Source organism: Garra rufa, chromosome 14 (genome assembly GCF_049309525.1).
Source record: "Garra rufa chromosome 14, GarRuf1.0, whole genome shotgun sequence".
NCBI lineage: Eukaryota > Metazoa > Chordata > Actinopteri > Cypriniformes > Cyprinidae > Garra > Garra rufa.
The window spans coordinates 42,440,900-42,454,118 of record NC_133374.1 but is presented as its reverse complement, the minus strand read 5'-3'; the positions used below and the strand labels follow the sequence as shown (position 1 = coordinate 42,454,118).

The following is a 13,219-nucleotide window of genomic DNA, read 5'->3' as shown; positions in this document are numbered from 1 at the left end:
CCTGACGAATCTTTTCAGAAACTCATTAGTCCGTCTATATTCGTCAAATGCCTATAAAACTTGTTCACTTTATCTATAGGTTGACGAAGTTTAGCAGTGGGCAATATACTCGTAAATGCGGTGTTAATTCCAAACGTTCTCCCTCCTTTCCGAGCATTGGTGGTTCAGTGGTAGAATTCTAGCAGTGGGCGATATGATCCACGTAAATGCGATGTTACTGCCACATGATTTCCCATCCTTTTTTTCATGTTCCCATTATGAAAAGTAAAAAAAAATAGTAATAATAGTAAAGTGGTCCAAATGAGGACCCCCTGTAATGTGTAGCATTCAAGATATTGGGAGACTCAATAAGATCAAGGCAGGTTGATTTGTTTTTTTCATGGAGTAGTGGCTCCTTATGCTGATGTCTGTGAAGTCAAGTCGGCTGGGGGCGAAGCACAGCGGGTACAGCTCCTCGTTAGTATAGTGGACAGTATCTCCGCCTGTCACGCGGAAGACCGGGGTTCGATTCCCCGACGGGGAGACCCAGCTCTTTGCTGCTGCTGAACGACTCATCCAAAAGATTTTGGTGCTCACAGAGGTCACAGAAGGAGTTCTGCTTCAACGTCAGCCAGAGCCAAAACAAATGCGTTGGCCGGGAATCGAACCCGGGTCAACTGCTTGGAAGGCAGCTATGCTCACCACTATACCACCAACGCAAGTTCCCGACTCCAGCTTTTAGCCATCTGAAAAGAATGCTTGAAATGCACAAGTCACTGATAGGGCAAAAGGAGCTGAAGCCATCTTTGTTTGTATCCCGTCATGTACGAGAGAGTGCTGTCTTTCCATGCGGGCTAAAGAAATCTGGAGCTGCGACGCAGAAAGCGCAAAGGCCGCAAGTACAGAACGTGGTGAGGCGCGCTTCGTTCCACCGCCCATTGGCTGGTGGCCAGTTTTACTCTTGACACTCCAATACAGCTCTGTTGTGAGCAGAAAAGAATTCTGGAAGTACATAAGTCACTGACAGGGCCAAAGTAGCTGAAGCCCAAGGTTTGGATCCCATCATGTCATGAGAGTGCTGTCTTTCCATGCTGGCTGAAAAAAAAAGTGAAGTTGCGACACAGGAAGCGCAAAGGCTGCAAACACGGTCCACGAGAAAGCACGCTTTGCTCCAATGCACATTGGTGTGTGGTCAGATTTAGTCTGCTATTGAAACTGCAGTGCAGCTCTGCTGTGAGCAGAGCACCCAAAAATACAGGTCACTCGGAAAGGTTCCCCTCCACGGAAATCTTTAGTAAAAGGCGAAAGATTTATGCGTCTATGAAGAGAAACTCGAGTTGTGTGCCCATGCGCTTGAGCATGTGCGCTCCCTGTGGTAAACCACTATACTCACAAAGGGTAATCTAGGGTGCCGATAAGATTTTCATCTCCCCCTCACTCCAAATGGGAGGAGTAAAAGTTAAAAAGTCTCTTCCATCATCCATTCTCGCCTGCCACACAGGAGGCCTGGCTCTGATTCCCGGGCAAATGCAGGAACAGAGTTCTTTTAAGTAAGGGGTGTGTGTTTGCATGTGTGTGGGATTCTTTAAAATGAGCCTTGAAGGCCAAGCCTGATTTGCTAGAAGGAGCTCCAAACTTTGCATATTGACCCAACCCCCCTTTCCCTGGATTTGACGTGTAACAGTTACGCACCATTACTAAATCCAGGGCAATGTGAAGGCCGAAAGTCTCCCAGCCGAGCATTGGTGGTTCAGTGGTAGAATTCTCGCCTGCCACGCGGGAGACCCGGGTCCGATTCCCGGCCAATGCAGGAACAGAGTTCTTTTAATTAAGTTGTGTGTGTGCTTGCATGTGTGTAAGGTTCTTTAAAATGAAGCCTGATTTACTTGAAGGAGCTCCAACCTTTGCATACCGACCAACCCCCGTTCCCTGACGAATCTTTTCAGAAACTCATTAGTCCGTCTATATTCGTCAAATGCCTATAAAACTTGTTCACTTTATCTATAGGTTGACGAAGTTTAGCAGTGGGCAATATACTCGTAAATGCGGTGTTAATTCCAAACGTTCTCCCTCCTTTCCGAGCATTGGTGGTTCAGTGGTAGAATTCTAGCAGTGGGTGATATGATCCACGTAAATGCGATGTTACTGCCACATGATTTCCCATCCTTTTTTTCATGTTCCCATTATGAAAAGTAAAAAAAAATAGTAATAATAGTAAAGTGGTCCAAATGAGGACCCCCTGTAATGTGTAGCATTCAAGATATTGGGAGACTCAATAAGATCAAGGCAGGTTGATTTGTTTTTTTCATGGAGTAGTGGCTCCTTATGCTGATGTCTGTGAAGTCAAGTCGGCTGGGGGCGAAGCACAGCGGGTACAGCTCCTCGTTAGTATAGTGGACAGTATCTCCGCCTGTCACGCGGAAGACCGGGGTTCGATTCCCCGACGGGGAGACCCAGCTCTTTGCTGCTGCTGAACGACTCATCCAAAAGATTTTGGTGCTCACAGAGGTCACAGAAGGAGTTCTGCTTCAACGTCAGCCAGAGCCAAAACAAATGCGTTGGCCGGGAATCGAACCCGGGTCAACTGCTTGGAAGGCAGCTATGCTCACCACTATACCACCAACGCAAGTTCCCGACTCCAGCTTTTAGCCATCTGAAAAGAATGCTTGAAATGCACAAGTCACTGATAGGGCAAAAGGAGCTGAAGCCATCTTTGTTTGTATCCCGTCATGTACGAGAGAGTGCTGTCTTTCCATGCGGGCTAAAGAAATCTGGAGCTGCGACGCAGAAAGCGCAAAGGCCGCAAGTACAGAACGTGGTGAGGCGCGCTTCGTTCCACCGCCCATTGGCTGGTGGCCAGTTTTACTCTTGACACTCCAATACAGCTCTGTTGTGAGCAGAAAAGAATGCTGGAAGTACATAAGTCACTGACAGGGCCAAAGTAGCTGAAGCCCAAGGTTTGGATCCCATCATGTCATGAGAGTGCTGTCTTTCCATGCTGGCTGAAAAAAAATGTGAAGTTGCGACACAGGAAGCGCAAAGGCTGCAAACACGGTCCACGAGAAAGCATGCTTTGCTCCAATGCACATTGGTGTGTGGTCAGATTTAGTCTGCTATTGAAACTGCAGTGCAGCTCTGCTGTGAGCAGAGCACCCAAAAATACAGGTCACTCGGAAAGGTTCCCCTCCACGGAAATCTTTAGTAAAAGGCGAAAGATTTATGCGTCTATGAAGAGAAACTCGAGTTGTGTGCCCATGCGCTTGAGCATGTGCGCTCCCTGTGGTAAACCACTATACTCACAAAGGGTAATCTAGGGTGCCGATAAGATTTTCATCTCCCCCTCACTCCAAATGGGAGGAGTAAAAGTTAAAAAGTCTCTTCCATCATCCATTCTCGCCTGCCACACAGGAGGCCTGGCTCTGATTCCCGGGCAAATGCAGGAACAGAGTTCTTTTAAGTAAGGGGTGTGTGTTTGCATGTGTGTGGGATTCTTTAAAATGAGCCTTGAAGGCCAAGCCTGATTTGCTAGAAGGAGCTCCAAACTTTGCATATTGACCCAACCCCCCTTTACCTGGATTTGACGTGTAACAGTTACGCACCATTACTAAATCCAGGGCAATGTGAAGGCCGAAAGTCTCCCAGCCGAGCATTGGTGGTTCAGTGGTAGAATTCTCGCCTGCCACGCGGGAGACCCGGGTCCGATTCCCGGCCAATGCAGGAACAGAGTTCTTTTAATTAAGTTGTGTGTGTGCTTGCATGTGTGTAAGGTTCTTTAAAATGAAGCCTGATTTACTTGAAGGAGCTCCAACCTTTGCATACCGACCAACCCCCGTTCCCTGACGAATCTTTTCAGAAACTCATTAGTCTGTCTATATTCGTCAAATGCCTATAAAACTTGTTCACTTTATCTATAGGTTGACGAAGTTTAGCAGTGGGCAATATACTCGTAAATGCGGTGTTAATTCCAAACGTTCTCCCTCCTTTCCGAGCATTGGTGGTTCAGTGGTAGAATTCTAGCAGTGGGCGATATGATCCACGTAAATGCGATGTTACTGCCACATGATTTCCCATCCTTTTTTTCATGTTCCCATTATGAAAAGTAAAAAAAAATAGTAATAATAGTAAAGTGGTCCAAATGAGGACCCCCTGTAATGTGTAGCATTCAAGATATTGGGAGACTCAATAAGATCAAGGCAGGTTGATTTGTTTTTTTCATGGAGTAGTGGCTCCTTATGCTGATGTCTGTGAAGTCAAGTCGGCTGGGGGCGAAGCACAGCGGGTACAGCTCCTCGTTAGTATAGTGGACAGTATCTCCGCCTGTCACGCGGAAGACCGGGGTTCGATTCCCCGACGGGGAGACCCAGCTCTTTGCTGCTGCTGAACGACTCATCCAAAAGATTTTGGTGCTCACAGAGGTCACAGAAGGAGTTCTGCTTCAACGTCAGCCAGAGCCAAAACAAATGCGTTGGCCGGGAATCGAACCCGGGTCAACTGCTTGGAAGGCAGCTATGCTCACCACTATACCACCAACGCAAGTTCCCGACTCCAGCTTTTAGCCATCTGAAAAGAATGCTTGAAATGCACAAGTCACTGATAGGGCAAAAGGAGCTGAAGCCATCTTTGTTTGTATCCCGTCATGTACGAGAGAGTGCTGTCTTTCCATGCGGGCTAAAGAAATCTGGAGCTGCGACGCAGAAAGCGCAAAGGCCGCAAGTACAGAACGTGGTGAGGCGCGCTTCGTTCCACCGCCCATTGGCTGGTGGCCAGTTTTACTCTTGACACTCCAATACAGCTCTGTTGTGAGCAGAAAAGAATGCTGGAAGTACATAAGTCACTGACAGGGCCAAAGTAGCTGAAGCCCAAGGTTTGGATCCCATCATGTCATGAGAGTGCTGTCTTTCCATGCTGGCTGAAAAAAAATGTGAAGTTGCGACACAGGAAGCGCAAAGGCTGCAAACACGGTCCACGAGAAAGCACGCTTTGCTCCAATGCACATTGGTGTGTGGTCAGATTTAGTCTGCTATTGAAACTGCAGTGCAGCTCTGCTGTGAGCAGAGCACCCAAAAATACAGGTCACTCGGAAAGGTTCCCCTCCACGGAAATCTTTAGTAAAAGGCGAAAGATTTATGCGTCTATGAAGAGAAACTCGAGTTGTGTGCCCATGCGCTTGAGCATGTGCGCTCCCTGTGGTAAACCACTATACTCACAAAGGGTAATCTAGGGTGCCGATAAGATTTTCATCTCCCCCTCACTCCAAATGGGAGGAGTAAAAGTTAAAAAGTCTCTTCCATCATCCATTCTCGCCTGCCACACAGGAGGCCTGGCTCTGATTCCCGGGCAAATGCAGGAACAGAGTTCTTTTAAGTAAGGGGTGTGTGTTTGCATGTGTGTGGGATTCTTTAAAATGAGCCTTGAAGGCCAAGCCTGATTTGCTAGAAGGAGCTCCAAACTTTGCATATTGACCCAACCCCCCTTTACCTGGATTTGACGTGTAACAGTTACGCACCATTACTAAATCCAGGGCAATGTGAAGGCCGAAAGTCTCCCAGCCGAGCATTGGTGGTTCAGTGGTAGAATTCTCGCCTGCCACGCGGGAGACCCGGGTCCGATTCCCGGCCAATGCAGGAACAGAGTTCTTTTAATTAAGTTGTGTGTGTGCTTGCATGTGTGTAAGGTTCTTTAAAATGAAGCCTGATTTACTTGAAGGAGCTCCAACCTTTGCATACCGACCAACCCCCGTTCCCTGACGAATCTTTTCAGAAACTCATTAGTCCGTCTATATTCGTCAAATGCCTATAAAACTTGTTCACTTTATCTATAGGTTGACGAAGTTTAGCAGTGGGCAATATACTCGTAAATGCGGTGTTAATTCCAAACGTTCTCCCTCCTTTCCGAGCATTGGTGGTTCAGTGGTAGAATTCTAGCAGTGGGCGATATGATCCACGTAAATGCGATGTTACTGCCACATGATTTTCCATCCTTTTTTTCATGTTCCCATTATGAAAAGTAAAAAAAAATAGTAATAATAGTAAAGTGGTCCAAATGAGGACCCCCTGTAATGTGTAGCATTCAAGATATTGGGAGACTCAATAAGATCAAGGCAGGTTGATTTGTTTTTTTCATGGAGTAGTGGCTCCTTATGCTGATGTCTGTGAAGTCAAGTCGGCTGGGGCCGAAGCACAGCTGGTACAGCTCCTCGTTAGTATAGTGGACAGTATCTCCGCCTGTCACGCGGAAGACCGGGGTTCGATTCCCCGACGGGGAGACCCAGCTCTTTGCTGCTGCTGAACGACTCATCCAAAAGATTTTGGTGCTCACAGAGGTCACAGAAGGAGTTCTGCTTCAACGTCAGCCAGAGCCAAAACAAATGCGTTGGCCGGGAACCGAACCCGGGTCAACTGCTTGGAAGGCAGCTATGCTCACCACTATACCACCAACGCAAGTTCCCGACTCCAGCTTTTAGCCATCTGAAAAGAATGCTTGAAATGCACAAGTCACTGATAGGGCAAAAGGAGCTGAAGCCATCTTTGTTTGTATCCCGTCATGTACGAGAGAGTGCTGTCTTTCCATGCGGGCTAAAGAAATCTGGAGCTGCGACGCAGAAAGCGCAAAGGCCGCAAGTACAGAACGTGGTGAGGCGCGCTTCGTTCCACCGCCCATTGGCTGGTGGCCAGTTTTACTCTTGACACTCCAATACAGCTCTGTTGTGAGCAGAAAAGAATGCTGGAAGTACATAAGTCACTGACAGGGCCAAAGTAGCTGAAGCCCAAGGTTTGGATCCCATCATGTCATGAGAGTGCTGTCTTTCCATGCTGGCTGAAAAAAAATGTGAAGTTGCGACACAGGAAGCGCAAAGGCTGCAAACACGGTCCACGAGAAAGCACGCTTTGCTCCAATGCACATTGGTGTGTGGTCAGATTTAGTCTGCTATTGAAACTGCAGTGCAGCTCTGCTGTGAGCAGAGCACCCAAAAATACAGGTCACTCGGAAAGGTTCCCCTCCACGGAAATCTTTAGTAAAAGGCGAAAGATTTATGCGTCTATGAAGAGAAACTCGAGTTGTGTGCCCATGCGCTTGAGCATGTGCGCTCCCTGTGGTAAACCACTATACTCACAAAGGGTAATCTAGGGTGCCGATAAGATTTTCATCTCCCCCTCACTCCAAATGGGAGGAGTAAAAGTTAAAAAGTCTCTTCCATCATCCATTCTCGCCTGCCACACAGGAGGCCTGGCTCTGATTCCCGGGCAAATGCAGGAACAGAGTTCTTTTAAGTAAGGGGTGTGTGTTTGCATGTGTGTGGGATTCTTTAAAATGAGCCTTGAAGGCCAAGCCTGATTTGCTAGAAGGAGCTCCAAACTTTGCATATTGACCCAACCCCCCTTTACCTGGATTTGACGTGTAACAGTTACGCACCATTACTAAATCCAGGGCAATGTGAAGGCCGAAAGTCTCCCAGCCGAGCATTGGTGGTTCAGTGGTAGAATTCTCGCCTGCCACGCGGGAGACCCGGGTCCGATTCCCGGCCAATGCAGGAACAGAGTTCTTTTAATTAAGTTGTGTGTGTGCTTGCATGTGTGTAAGGTTCTTTAAAATGAAGCCTGATTTACTTGAAGGAGCTCCAACCTTTGCATACCGACCAACCCCCGTTCCCTGACGAATCTTTTCAGAAACTCATTAGTCCGTCTATATTCGTCAAATGCCTATAAAACTTGTTCACTTTATCTATAGGTTGACGAAGTTTAGCAGTGGGCAATATACTCGTAAATGCGGTGTTAATTCCAAACGTTCTCCCTCCTTTCCGAGCATTGGTGGTTCAGTGGTAGAATTCTAGCAGTGGGCGATATGATCCACGTAAATGCGATGTTACTGCCACATGATTTCCCATCCTTTTTTTCATGTTCCCATTATGAAAAGTAAAAAAAAATAGTAATAATAGTAAAGTGGTCCAAATGAGGACCCCCTGTAATGTGTAGCATTCAAGATATTGGGAGACTCAATAAGATCAAGGCAGGTTGATTTGTTTTTTTCATGGAGTAGTGGCTCCTTATGCTGATGTCTGTGAAGTCAAGTCGGCTGGGGGCGAAGCACAGCGGGTACAGCTCCTCGTTAGTATAGTGGACAGTATCTCCGCCTGTCACGCGGAAGACCGGGGTTCGATTCCCCGACGGGGAGACCCAGCTCTTTGCTGCTGCTGAACGACTCATCCAAAAGATTTTGGTGCTCACAGAGGTCACAGAAGGAGTTCTGCTTCAACGTCAGCCAGAGCCAAAACAAATGCGTTGGCCGGGAATCGAACCCGGGTCAACTGCTTGGAAGGCAGCTATGCTCACCACTATACCACCAACGCAAGTTCCCGACTCCAGCTTTTAGCCATCTGAAAAGAATGCTTGAAATGCACAAGTCACTGATAGGGCAAAAGGAGCTGAAGCCATCTTTGTTTGTATCCCGTCATGTACGAGAGAGTGCTGTCTTTCCATGCGGGCTAAAGAAATCTGGAGCTGCGACGCAGAAAGCGCAAAGGCCGCAAGTACAGAACGTGGTGAGGCGCGCTTCGTTCCACCGCCCATTGGCTGGTGGCCAGTTTTACTCTTGACACTCCAATACAGCTCTGTTGTGAGCAGAAAAGAATGCTGGAAGTACATAAGTCACTGACAGGGCCAAAGTAGCTGAAGCCCAAGGTTTGGATCCCATCATGTCATGAGAGTGCTGTCTTTCCATGCTGGCTGAAAAAAAATGTGAAGTTGCGACACAGGAAGCGCAAAGGCTGCAAACACGGTCCACGAGAAAGCACGCTTTGCTCCAATGCACATTGGTGTGTGGTCAGATTTAGTCTGCTATTGAAACTGCAGTGCAGCTCTGCTGTGAGCAGAGCACCCAAAAATACAGGTCACTCGGAAAGGTTCCCCTCCACGGAAATCTTTAGTAAAAGGCGAAAGATTTATGCGTCTATGAAGAGAAACTCGAGTTGTGTGCCCATGCGCTTGAGCATGTGCGCTCCCTGTGGTAAACCACTATACTCACAAAGGGTAATCTAGGGTGCCGATAAGATTTTCATCTCCCCCTCACTCCAAATGGGAGGAGTAAAAGTTAAAAAGTCTCTTCCATCATCCATTCTCGCCTGCCACACAGGAGGCCTGGCTCTGATTCCCGGGCAAATGCAGGAACAGAGTTCTTTTAAGTAAGGGGTGTGTGTTTGCATGTGTGTGGGATTCTTTAAAATGAGCCTTGAAGGCCAAGCCTGATTTGCTAGAAGGAGCTCCAAACTTTGCATATTGACCCAACCCCCCTTTACCTGGATTTGACGTGTAACAGTTACGCACCATTACTAAATCCAGGGCAATGTGAAGGCCGAAAGTCTCCCAGCCGAGCATTGGTGGTTCAGTGGTAGAATTCTCGCCTGCCACGCGGGAGACCCGGGTCCGATTCCCGGCCAATGCAGGAACAGAGTTCTTTTAATTAAGTTGTGTGTGTGCTTGCATGTGTGTAAGGTTCTTTAAAATGAAGCCTGATTTACTTGAAGGAGCTCCAACCTTTGCATACGGACCAACCCCCGTTCCCTGACGAATCTTTTCAGAAACTCATTAGTCCGTCTATATTCGTCAAATGCCTATAAAACTTGTTCACTTTATCTATAGGTTGACGAAGTTTAGCAGTGGGCAATATACTCGTAAATGCGGTGTTAATTCCAAACGTTCTCCCTCCTTTCCGAGCATTGGTGGTTCAGTGGTAGAATTCTAGCAGTGGGCGATATGATCCACGTAAATGCGATGTTACTGCCACATGATTTTCCATCCTTTTTTTCATGTTCCCATTATGAAAAGTAAAAAAAAATAGTAATAATAGTAAAGTGGTCCAAATGAGGACCCCCTGTAATGTGTAGCATTCAAGATATTGGGAGACTCAATAAGATCAAGGCAGGTTGATTTGTTTTTTTCATGGAGTAGTGGCTCCTTATGCTGATGTCTGTGAAGTCAAGTCGGCTGGGGCCGAAGCACAGCGGGTACAGCTCCTCGTTAGTATAGTGGACAGTATCTCCGCCTGTCACGCGGAAGACCGGGGTTCGATTCCCCGACGGGGAGACCCAGCTCTTTGCTGCTGCTGAACGACTCATCCAAAAGATTTTGGTGCTCACAGAGGTCACAGAAGGAGTTCTGCTTCAACGTCAGCCAGAGCCAAAACAAATGCGTTGGCCGGGAATCGAACCCGGGTCAACTGCTTGGAAGGCAGCTATGCTCACCACTATACCACCAACGCAAGTTCCCGACTCCAGCTTTTAGCCATCTGAAAAGAATGCTTGAAATGCACAAGTCACTGATAGGGCAAAAGGAGCTGAAGCCATCTTTGTTTGTATCCCGTCATGTACGAGAGAGTGCTGTCTTTCCATGCGGGCTAAAGAAATCTGGAGCTGCGACGCAGAAAGCGCAAAGGCCGCAAGTACAGAACGTGGTGAGGCGCGCTTCGTTCCACCGCCCATTGGCTGGTGGCCAGTTTTACTCTTGACACTCCAATACAGCTCTGTTGTGAGCAGAAAAGAATGCTGGAAGTACATAAGTCACTGACAGGGCCAAAGTAGCTGAAGCCCAAGGTTTGGATCCCATCATGTCATGAGAGTGCTGTCTTTCCATGCTGGCTGAAAAAAAATGTGAAGTTGCGACACAGGAAGCGCAAAGGCTGCAAACACGGTCCACGAGAAAGCACGCTTTGCTCCAATGCACATTGGTGTGTGGTCAGATTTAGTCTGCTATTGAAACTGCAGTGCAGCTCTGCTGTGAGCAGAGCACCCAAAAATACAGGTCACTCGGAAAGGTTCCCCTCCACGGAAATCTTTAGTAAAAGGCGAAAGATTTATGCGTCTATGAAGAGAAACTCGAGTTGTGTGCCCATGCGCTTGAGCATGTGCGCTCCCTGTGGTAAACCACTATACTCACAAAGGGTAATCTAGGGTGCCGATAAGATTTTCATCTCCCCCTCACTCCAAATGGGAGGAGTAAAAGTTAAAAAGTCTCTTCCATCATCCATTCTCGCCTGCCACACAGGAGGCCTGGCTCTGATTCCCGGGCAAATGCAGGAACAGAGTTCTTTTAAGTAAGGGGTGTGTGTTTGCATGTGTGTGGGATTCTTTAAAATGAGCCTTGAAGGCCAAGCCTGATTTGCTAGAAGGAGCTCCAAACTTTGCATATTGACCCAACCCCCCTTTACCTGGATTTGACGTGTAACAGTTACGCACCATTACTAAATCCAGGGCAATGTGAAGGCCGAAAGTCTCCCAGCCGAGCATTGGTGGTTCAGTGGTAGAATTCTCGCCTGCCACGCGGGAGACCCGGGTCCGATTCCCGGCCAATGCAGGAACAGAGTTCTTTTAATTAAGTTGTGTGTGTGCTTGCATGTGTGTAAGGTTCTTTAAAATGAAGCCTGATTTACTTGAAGGAGCTCCAACCTTTGCATACCGACCAACCCCCGTTCCCTGACGAATCTTTTCAGAAACTCATTAGTCCGTCTATATTCGTCAAATGCCTATAAAACTTGTTCACTTTATCTATAGGTTGACGAAGTTTAGCAGTGGGCAATATACTCGTAAATGCGGTGTTAATTCCAAACGTTCTCCCTCCTTTCCGAGCATTGGTGGTTCAGTGGTAGAATTCTAGCAGTGGGCGATATGATCCACGTAAATGCGATGTTACTGCCACATGATTTCCCATCCTTTTTTTCATGTTCCCATTATGAAAAGTAAAAAAAAATAGTAATAATAGTAAAGTGGTCCAAATGAGGACCCCCTGTAATGTGTAGCATTCAAGATATTGGGAGACTCAATAAGATCAAGGCAGGTTGATTTGTTTTTTTCATGGAGTAGTGGCTCCTTATGCTGATGTCTGTGAAGTCAAGTCGGCTGGGGGCGAAGCACAGCGGGTACAGCTCCTCGTTAGTATAGTGGACAGTATCTCCGCCTGTCACGCGGAAGACCGGGGTTCGATTCCCCGACGGGGAGACCCAGCTCTTTGCTGCTGCTGAACGACTCATCCAAAAGATTTTGGTGCTCACAGAGGTCACAGAAGGAGTTCTGCTTCAACGTCAGCCAGAGCCAAAACAAATGCGTTGGCCGGGAATCGAACCCGGGTCAACTGCTTGGAAGGCAGCTATGCTCACCACTATACCACCAACGCAAGTTCCCGACTCCAGCTTTTAGCCATCTGAAAAGAATGCTTGAAATGCACAAGTCACTGATAGGGCAAAAGGAGCTGAAGCCATCTTTGTTTGTATCCCGTCATGTACGAGAGAGTGCTGTCTTTCCATGCGGGCTAAAGAAATCTGGAGCTGCGACGCAGAAAGCGCAAAGGCCGCAAGTACAGAACGTGGTGAGGCGCGCTTCGTTCCACCGCCCATTGGCTGGTGGCCAGTTTTACTCTTGACACTCCAATACAGCTCTGTTGTGAGCAGAAAAGAATGCTGGAAGTACATAAGTCACTGACAGGGCCAAAGTAGCTGAAGCCCAAGGTTTGGATCCCATCATGTCATGAGAGTGCTGTCTTTCCATGCTGGCTGAAAAAAAATGTGAAGTTGCGACACAGGAAGCGCAAAGGCTGCAAACACGGTCCACGAGAAAGCACGCTTTGCTCCAATGCACATTGGTGTGTGGTCAGATTTAGTCTGCTATTGAAACTGCAGTGCAGCTCTGCTGTGAGCAGAGCACCCAAAAATACAGGTCACTCGGAAAGGTTCCCCTCCACGGAAATCTTTAGTAAAAGGCGAAAGATTTATGCGTCTATGAAGAGAAACTCGAGTTGTGTGCCCATGCGCTTGAGCATGTGCGCTCCCTGTGGTAAACCACTATACTCACAAAGGGTAATCTAGGGTGCCGATAAGATTTTCATCTCCCCCTCACTCCAAATGGGAGGAGTAAAAGTTAAAAAGTCTCTTCCATCATCCATTCTCGCCTGCCACACAGGAGGCCTGGCTCTGATTCCCGGGCAAATGCAGGAACAGAGTTCTTTTAAGTAAGGGGTGTGTGTTTGCATGTGTGTGGGATTCTTTAAAATGAGCCTTGAAGGCCAAGCCTGATTTGCTAGAAGGAGCTCCAAACTTTGCATATTGACCCAACCCCCCTTTACCTGGATTTGACGTGTAACAGTTACGCACCATTACTAAATCCAGGGCAATGTGAAGGCCGAAAGTCTCCCAGCCGAGCATTGGTGGTTCAGTGGTAGAATTCTCGCCTGCCACGCGGGAGACCCGGGTCCGATTC

The 13,219-nt window shown here is 47.7% G+C and overlaps 7 non-coding genes across 7 annotated transcripts; all 7 read right to left on the bottom strand.

Annotated features, from left to right (window-relative positions):
- Positions 1-1,203: 1,203 nt before the first annotated feature.
- LOC141285681 (U5 spliceosomal RNA) lies at positions 1,204-1,319 on the bottom strand. The gene has a single exon (XR_012338805.1). It is a non-coding gene; the product is annotated as a U5 spliceosomal RNA (small nuclear RNA).
- Positions 1,320-3,110: 1,791 nt separating this feature from the next.
- On the bottom strand, positions 3,111-3,226 carry LOC141285679 (U5 spliceosomal RNA). Its single transcript, XR_012338804.1, has one exon. It is a non-coding gene; the product is annotated as a U5 spliceosomal RNA (small nuclear RNA).
- A 1,791-nt stretch (positions 3,227-5,017) lies between these two features.
- LOC141285678 (U5 spliceosomal RNA) lies at positions 5,018-5,133 on the bottom strand. The gene has a single exon (XR_012338803.1). It is a non-coding gene; the product is annotated as a U5 spliceosomal RNA (small nuclear RNA).
- Positions 5,134-6,924: 1,791 nt separating this feature from the next.
- LOC141285677 (U5 spliceosomal RNA) lies at positions 6,925-7,040 on the bottom strand. The gene has a single exon (XR_012338802.1). It is a non-coding gene; the product is annotated as a U5 spliceosomal RNA (small nuclear RNA).
- A 1,791-nt stretch (positions 7,041-8,831) lies between these two features.
- Positions 8,832-8,947, bottom strand: LOC141285676 (U5 spliceosomal RNA). Its single transcript, XR_012338801.1, has one exon. It is a non-coding gene; the product is annotated as a U5 spliceosomal RNA (small nuclear RNA).
- Positions 8,948-10,738: 1,791 nt separating this feature from the next.
- LOC141285675 (U5 spliceosomal RNA) lies at positions 10,739-10,854 on the bottom strand. The gene has a single exon (XR_012338800.1). It is a non-coding gene; the product is annotated as a U5 spliceosomal RNA (small nuclear RNA).
- Positions 10,855-12,645: 1,791 nt separating this feature from the next.
- Positions 12,646-12,761, bottom strand: LOC141285674 (U5 spliceosomal RNA). Its single transcript, XR_012338799.1, has one exon. It is a non-coding gene; the product is annotated as a U5 spliceosomal RNA (small nuclear RNA).
- Between the last annotated feature and the right edge of the window lie 458 nt (positions 12,762-13,219).